Raw genomic sequence first — 8,260 nt, forward strand, 5'->3', positions numbered from 1 at the left:
GTATTGTACATTGAGCATTTAACACATAAATCTGGCTGTTGGGTTCCAGTTTGCTGAGTAATGATTTCACTGGGTGTTGGGAGTGTGAACAGAGTTTGTGACAGGAAGCTGTGCTAGTCTATAGAATGCTTGGGGCTAGCATGATATGGGGCCATGCTAGCACAACCCACAGAACACTATGTGAATCTCAGGCATGGTAACAACTGCCAAGGGGATGGTAACAGAGAAACAGCTAGAACACAGATCCTTGGGAGTGGGAACTCACAGGGAACCAGGATGAGTGTCATTGTTTATAATTTTACAGCAACAGGGACACATTTATGCCACAATGTATGTTTGAAGGTGAGAGAACAACTTTGGAGTTTGTTCTTCCCTTCCATCTTTACATGGGCTCCAGGAATTGAATTCAGATCATCAGGTTTTACCGCAAGCTCCTTTAATCACTGAGCAATTTTGTTGGCCTCTCTCCTTACATTTCTTTTGCAGATGTCCTTATTTTCTCTTAAGCACAGCATTTTTGTCTTTCAGTTCTCTTATTGCCAATCTTTAGGAGTCCTAAAGGATGTTCCTTTCTGTAAAGGGCAATATAATGTTTCCTTTCTGTACACTGGGTGCTACTAAGTATGTCAATCATCAAAACATGGAATCGATATAAAAATATGGCCTTGTCTGAGTTTGTAATCCCAGTGTTAGATAGCTAAGGCAGGCTTTATAGTAGGCTTATAGTCAGTGAGCATGGACCCTTACTTCATAACCAGTCTTGGACTCTGCCTCCTGTTTCTCTGGTAAAACATTAATTTTAAGAAAGAAATTTCATAGCTGTCCCCAACCACTAGAATTTAAAATATTATGTGAAATGGAAGAGGTGGGGGGAGCCAGGGGTTTATTGAGGCCCACTAGGGAAAAAGTTACTGCCACTTCTGACCCAGGGTAGAGACTTGATATTCTAAACTTCCTAAAATATGATGTACTATTGTCTTCTCTCTAAAGAGAGAGGGAGGCCACTCCTCACAAAATGAATATAACTGATGAAATTTCACCGAAGTGGGTGGAATAATCATCCTTTAAAGGGGTAATGTGCTTATGTGCTTTGTAAGTCCCCCCCCCTTCCATTGCTTACAGTCCTCAAGTGCTTAGAAAAGCTATTGAGATCACACATGCACACACATGCACACAATTTTTTTTTCTGCTCCTGTTTTTGAATCCTCAGGCTGGGCACTCTCACTCTTTGTATGAAGTATCCCCTACCCCATGATGTTGCTTTCACACTCATCTCTAACTCAAAAACAATGTGACTTTCTTCCTCTTCTGCATCTCCGTCTCACCAGCTACTGGGATTTGCATCTTACTTACCCTGCTGTTTTTCTCTCAAACTGATATAAGATGGTCCCAAGCTTCCTTCTAAGTCTGTTTTTGAAATTCTTTTATATATAAGAAAGCTAAGAACCCACCAAAGGGAATCCTAATTCCTTGATAACACTAGAAAGAGCCTGAGAAATGTAACAAAGGGGAAACGGAACAGAATTTACCTACAGATGATCAAAGGCAGCATTCTCCAGTGACCAAAGCTGAGCGTATTTAAATATAAATTTCATATCAGCAATAGTGTCAAACTTATCTCCATAACAGAAACCAAGGGAAAGGTTTATCAGGATTCTTGTTCTTATTGTTTGTCTGAGACAGGATCTTGCTAGGTAGCCAGGGTGGCTTGGTGTCTTGATCCCCCAGTCTCTATCTCCCAGGTATTGAGAATATAGGCATCGAGCCCAACATAGAATTCTCTTTTAAATCAAGTTTTGTCTTGGTAGCTGGACTTCATGTGACATAAGAGAAAGGTGGTCATGTGGGCTGGGGAGATGGCTCAGTGGTTTAGAGCATTTCCTGCTCTTGGCACAACACTGGTGTTCAGCTTTCCCTACCCAGGTCAGGTAACTCATGACTGCTGGTAACTGCAGGATATCCAACACTTTCTTTTGACTTCTGTGGTCACCAGTACTCATACCTGACCTTATGGTGTATGCGTTCCACTTTGCTTTCTCTGTTGCTGTAATAGACATCATACCATAGCCAAAGCAACCCCAGGAAGAAAGGGTTTTGTTGTTTCGGTTTGCTTTGTTGTTTTGGTTTTAATCACACTGGTTTATATTCCATCACTGAGAAAAGCCAAGGGTGGGACTTAAGACAATGCTTGAAGCAGAAACCTCAGAGGATTGCTGCTTACTAGTCCTAAGACTACCTCCCTGGGGATGATACTGCCCACAGTGGGTTGGGCCCTCCTATGCAATTAGTAATTAAGAAAATGCCCAACATATATGCCCACAAGCCAATCTGCTGCAAGCAATTCCTCAATTAAGGTTAACTCCTCTTAGGTGTGTCAAGTCTGAGACATTCCATCCCTGGTCAACTTAGACGTGCAAACCATAGACTTTAAACCATAATTTTTCTTTTCTATTATTTTCCTTTGTATTATCTCCATAATACAAGAACACAGTCTAACTTTATAAATTTCCACAATCTTTAAAATGTTTAACACTTTAAAAGTCCAAGGTCTTTTTTAAAGTCTAAAAGAGATTTTTTATTTCCTATTAAAGAATACATTCTGGTTTCAAGGCAAGACAGGGAAGAAAGGGCACAATTAAAAAAAAAATTAAACCAAAACAAAAACTCAGCAGGATAAAAAGATTAGTGTCCAATATCTGAGGCTCACTTACATCTGGCTTTAAAAACCTAGACATGCCTTCAGTTTCTCTAACTCTGTCATCCACAGCACACATAGCCTGTCCCATAGGGTCAGGCCTGCTTCACTCCAGACCTGCCTCTGTCTTTGGCAGATGGTCCACAGTCCTGGCTTCTCCTGTATCCTGAAATCTATTGGTCTGCCTTCAGCAATGGCCTCTCCCTTGAGACTCTGGCCCTGCCATACAGTGCCAAGGCTTAGCTTCTCTCCATAAACTCTTCAGTACTGCAGCTTTTTGTGCCACCAAAACAAGTACCATGTGGGCTCTTATGTATTACCAAGTTCAGCTGCCAGTTTGAGATGCAGCCTTGGTTCCTTCTGGACTACAGCTTCTCTGTGATGACCCTGAGGAAATACTCCACAGAAGATTTTGCCTCCATGGTGCTAGTGTCATAATCATAGCTGACTTTTCAGTCACAGTTAATAAGCATCCAGTTTCCCAGTTTCAGTTCCATTGATTCTTAATCAAAAATATCAAACAATCCCATAGTCTCTGCTTCCCTCTGAAGCTTCACGTGTCAGGCCTTCACTGTCTGAACTTCTTTTAGCATTCTCATCTTCAAAGTTCCCATAGAATAGCCAGTTAAGCTCTGAGCACTCAATGGCTTTTCCAGCCCAAAGTTCCAAGATCCTTCCACAATCCTACCAAGGACAACATGGCCACTCATCTATCTGTGACAGCAGGTCACTACTGAAATGTAGCCTCAGAAGCTGGGAGATGACTCAGTCAAGTGATTATCTGGGTTCAATCCCAAGTGCCCAGTAAAAGCTGATTGAAAGATATGCCCTTGTAATCCCAGTGGTGAATAGGTAGAGACAGGAGGAGCATGCTTAGGGCTCCATGGCAGCCAATGTAGCTGAAGCAGTAAAATCCAAGCCAATGCAAGACCCCATTTCAAAAAATAAAATGGAAGGCCAGTAAGTGGCTCAGCAGATAAAGGCCATTTGCTGCCAAGGCTGATGACCTGAGTTTGATCCCTGGAACCCACAGACCGGAAGGAGAGAACTAACCTCTATAAGTTGTCCTCTGACCCCCACACATGTGCCACCATGGCACATGTACACCCACTTGCTCACATAAACAAATGAATAAATAAACAAATATAAAAATACTTTTAAAACTGTTAAAAATATAAAGTAGAGAACAATGAAGTCAGCTGATGTCAACCTCCGGACTCCACATACATGGACATCCATGTGCACACACACTGGCAAGCACTTGTGAACACAGATACATATAGGAAGTGTCCAACAGAAGTGCAATCAGGGTGTGTGTATAAGGTGAAACACAGATGAATTTCATGAGTATACCTCCATTTCATTCTCAAAACCTCTTATAATAATCAAACATTACCAAAAATCAAAATCAAATAAACAAACCAAATACATACACACACCACATAAACCAAACCAACAACAAAACCAAAATGTCTTGCTATCTGCATTAGTCCCAGACAGTATGGATAAGGACAAGGCCTTTGTAAGGTGATCAGATGGTGAAAATGGAGTCCTCTTGGTGGGATTTCTGTCCTCATGTAGAGATCTAAAGAGAGATCACTTTATCTGCCCTCTGTGGATACAAGTAGAAGGTAGCTTCTGCAAACAGAAGAACCAACCATGCTGTACCCCAGTCCTAGAACTATACAGTCTGTAGAATCAGGAGAAAGAATATGGTTGTTTCAGCCACACAACCTACAACATTTCACTACATTTAACACATGCATTGGCTACTCTTTGAAATTATGCAACCAGTTAGGTGTTCTCATGTCTGTGATCACAGACATGTCAGGATGCTGAGGCTGGAAGATTGACTTAAGTCAAAGGCCATCCTGGCTACATAGTGAGTTTCAGGCCAGTTTGGGCTACATAGTGAATTCCAGTTCATCCTGGACTATCATAAACCCCAGTCTCACAATAACAACAACAACAACAACAAAATAAACTAAATAATCAACATGCAGCCATAAAAAGGATATGGAAGAGAATAGAACATGGAGGAATACAGGACACAGGGGTTTGTTAGGAGATAAACTGTGTCCTGTGAAAGCTATGGTCCCTGATATAACTGTATTTTAAGAAAGAACCTCTGGAAAGGCTACTGGGGATAATGGAGGTCACAGAAGCAAGGCTGCAATCTCCAGTCAAGAAGAAAAGTGCAGTAACCTCTCTTCTGAGGTAACTGTGGTTCTAGATCCCACCATGGAGTTTGTGAAGATATACAAGAAAGAGCGTAGATGTTATAGTCAGAGAGAAACAGTGAGGAGATGGCCATACCAGTTGGCTCTAACCATGTACTGGCATTGTGTCACGCAGACCCCCTATTAATATGAAAAATAATACAGATCAATTAGAAATGAAAAATACTTCGGCTGAGGAGATAACTCTGTCAGTGAAGTGCTTACTGGGCAGGCATGAGAACCAGACTCTGATGCCTAGAACCCTTGTTTAAAAGCCATGCGTAGTAGGACCTGCAATTCCAGCACTGGGGAGACAGACCGATCTAGGGGAACTCACTGACTAGTCAGCCTAGCCTATCGGGGAAATTACAGACTAGTGTGAGACCCTGTTTCAAAAAGCAAGGGAGACATCACCTTAAAGACCCTCTGAAATTCACAATAGGCCTCCATACAAACATGCACACAAGTGTGCACACCAGACATATACACATGTGTATATGACATGCAAAATATACTTAAGATATCAAATCTTCACAACATGAAGATCTTAAGACTTATTCTGGTCATTGCCTTTACAGCCAAGTCAATCTTTGACCTCTACTCCTCTCTTCAGCTTTTCAGAACTTTTAAGAACTTTGGGTTCAGGTGAGAATTTCAGCTTCAAATGACTCATGATGATCTTTCAAAAATGTTCCTTAACAGTTTTCATGGTGTGAGATAATTTTACATTTAAAAGGGTGTGGTGGTTTGAATAGGAAACCACCCTCAACCCCCGAAATAGATTCATGTGTTTGAATGCTTGGCCATAGGGAGTGGCACTATTAGGAGGTATGACCTTGTTAAAGAAACTATGTCATTGTGGAGGTAGGGCTCTGAGGTCTTAAATGCTCAAGATACACCCAGTGTGATGTAGAACTCTCAGGTCTTTCTTAAACACCTCATCTCCTGGGTGCTACCATGCTTCCTACCATGATGATACTGGACTGAACCTCTGAAATAGTAAGCCAGTCCCAATTGACTGCCATCCTTTATAAGAGTTGCCTTGGTCATGAGGTCTCTTCACAGCATTAAAACCCTAACCAAGACAAAGGGTTTAAAATTCTTACATCAATGCATTATTTGAGGTCATATTACAGAATTCATTTCATATAATCATCTAAAATATCTATTCTATGTATAAAAAGTTTACTTTCCCTCCTTTTTATGTGCATATACTGTTTGACTTAATTATGTAAGGCAAAAAGAATGGTTTAGTAATAAATTTCAAAATGATACTGAATGTGATATGGTAACTGATATTTTAAAGTATAGGCTAAAATTTAATTGTGTGTGATGTCATCGGGTTCTTGCTGCTTGAGTAGCCAGTACTTAGAATTCCTATATTCTGAAGCTAAAAAAATGTGCTTCGTTTTATAATTGTTAAGTTTTTATGACTGCTATTTTATAAGCCCTTTCCAAATAACACATTTTTATTAGATGAAAGCCAAGTACGATTGATACTATATTTCTATCTGTTTCTGTTTATTAACATTTGAGACAGTTCTAGGAGTCGAGTAAGAACTGTTGTATCTGACTTGTAGATCAGCTAAAAACTATCTTGGGTCAAATATGCTGTTTATCATTGGATTCTTAATGATGTAGATTTCAACATTACATTCTATGTTGAATCAGTGACCTCCTGTTCAGTTCTAATACATGGATAAGTAAAAGTTAAAACATTATAAAGATTGTAGCCAGTGATGTTTGACAAAGTCACGATTTTGCTTTCTGATGTCCCTGCTGACAGGCTTGTTCACTTGAGGGGGATCCTTGTCATAGTTGAGACTGCACATTTTTGCTCAAAGAAGCACAGTAGGGACATGCTTGCCCACAGTATTGCTGAGAAAAGGACTTGAATTGCTTTGTCTCTGTCTTCACTTACATCCTGGGACACCGTACATGACTTCTGGTATTCAGAGAACATGGTGAAAACAATGCCCTTGCTCAAAAATAAAGCGGCCATGTAGCTGAATGTAGGAGTCACAAAAATGCCAGTAACAGCAGAAGGCTCCTGAATATTTGACAACCAAAAATTAATTTAAAATCAAGTACATAATTAATTTGAGACTGTCCTGGCAGTGTTCTACCATACTGCAATACAGGACTCCACTGTAGCCTTGGTTCTCAGCACAGATCTCCCAAGCTTTTGCACTATGCATGCTGACACGACACAGACAGCAGCAAACAGTACTCATAGCAGCTCAGCTCAGATCTGAGATGCTTAAATGCTTTTACTGTAGATATAAAAAGATTTCTGCTCTTCCAGAGGCAACCATTTAATTACAGGGGGAAAAGGTATTTTTTTTACTATTTTCCTACAATCATTCCCAGCATGTATAAATACCAAATTAGTATATTTTGGATTTCTTTATCAGAATGTTTCGAGCAAAAAAAAAAAAATTGCTTAAGGTCAAGGGTCAGCAAGAAGCCTCGATGGATAAAAATGCTTGCCTTAAGCTTGATAACTTAAGTTCAATGCCCAGAACCCACATAGAAGTAGAAGGAGAGAACCGACTCAACCAAATTGGCCTCTGACCTCCTTACTCAGAATGTGACCACTGCCTCTTTCCCTCCTTCCCTTACTGCTCCTCCACAAATAGATACTTTAGTTAAAAAAATTTTTTTTCAAAAAATTGCTGCTTGATTTGCTGACTTAAGTTTCATTTTTTTAATGTTCAATAAAATTTCACTTGGAATTGGGACAGAATTTCCATCTCTTTTTGAGGGTCCTAATCATATACCTGCCCCTTGATGTAATGGCAAAAGTTTTCCTCGTGTCTTAGGGTTTTACTGTTGTGAACAGACACCATGACCAAGGCAATTCTTATAAGAGCAACATTTAATTGGGGCTGGCTTATAGGCTTAGAGGTTCAGTCCATTATCATCAAGGCAGGTGCACAGCAGCATCCAGGTAGGCATGGTGCAGGAGGAGCTGAGAATTCCCCGTCTTCATCTGGAGGCTGCTAGCAGAATACTGGCTTCCAGGCAGCTAGGATGAGGGTCTTAAAGCCCGCAGCCACACACCTACTCCAACAACGCCACACCCACTCCAATAAGGCCACACCCACACCAATGGGATCACACCTTCTAAATATGCCACTCCTTGAGCATACACAAACCATCACACCTGGGGAGGTATAACACATATCTCTAAGAAAGATAAAGAAACTCACAACAGACCAAAGTATGAACCACCACCAAGGTCCAACTTGGTGACGCAATGAGCTTTATGGTCTCAGCTTATTCTGCGGCCCCCTCCTTGCTTTCTAGCTCTTGCTCTTCTTACTCCCTTCCTCTCTTCCCTTTC

Source organism: Rattus rattus, chromosome 17, assembly GCF_011064425.1.
Source record: "Rattus rattus isolate New Zealand chromosome 17, Rrattus_CSIRO_v1, whole genome shotgun sequence".
Lineage (NCBI taxonomy): Eukaryota > Metazoa > Chordata > Mammalia > Rodentia > Muridae > Rattus > Rattus rattus.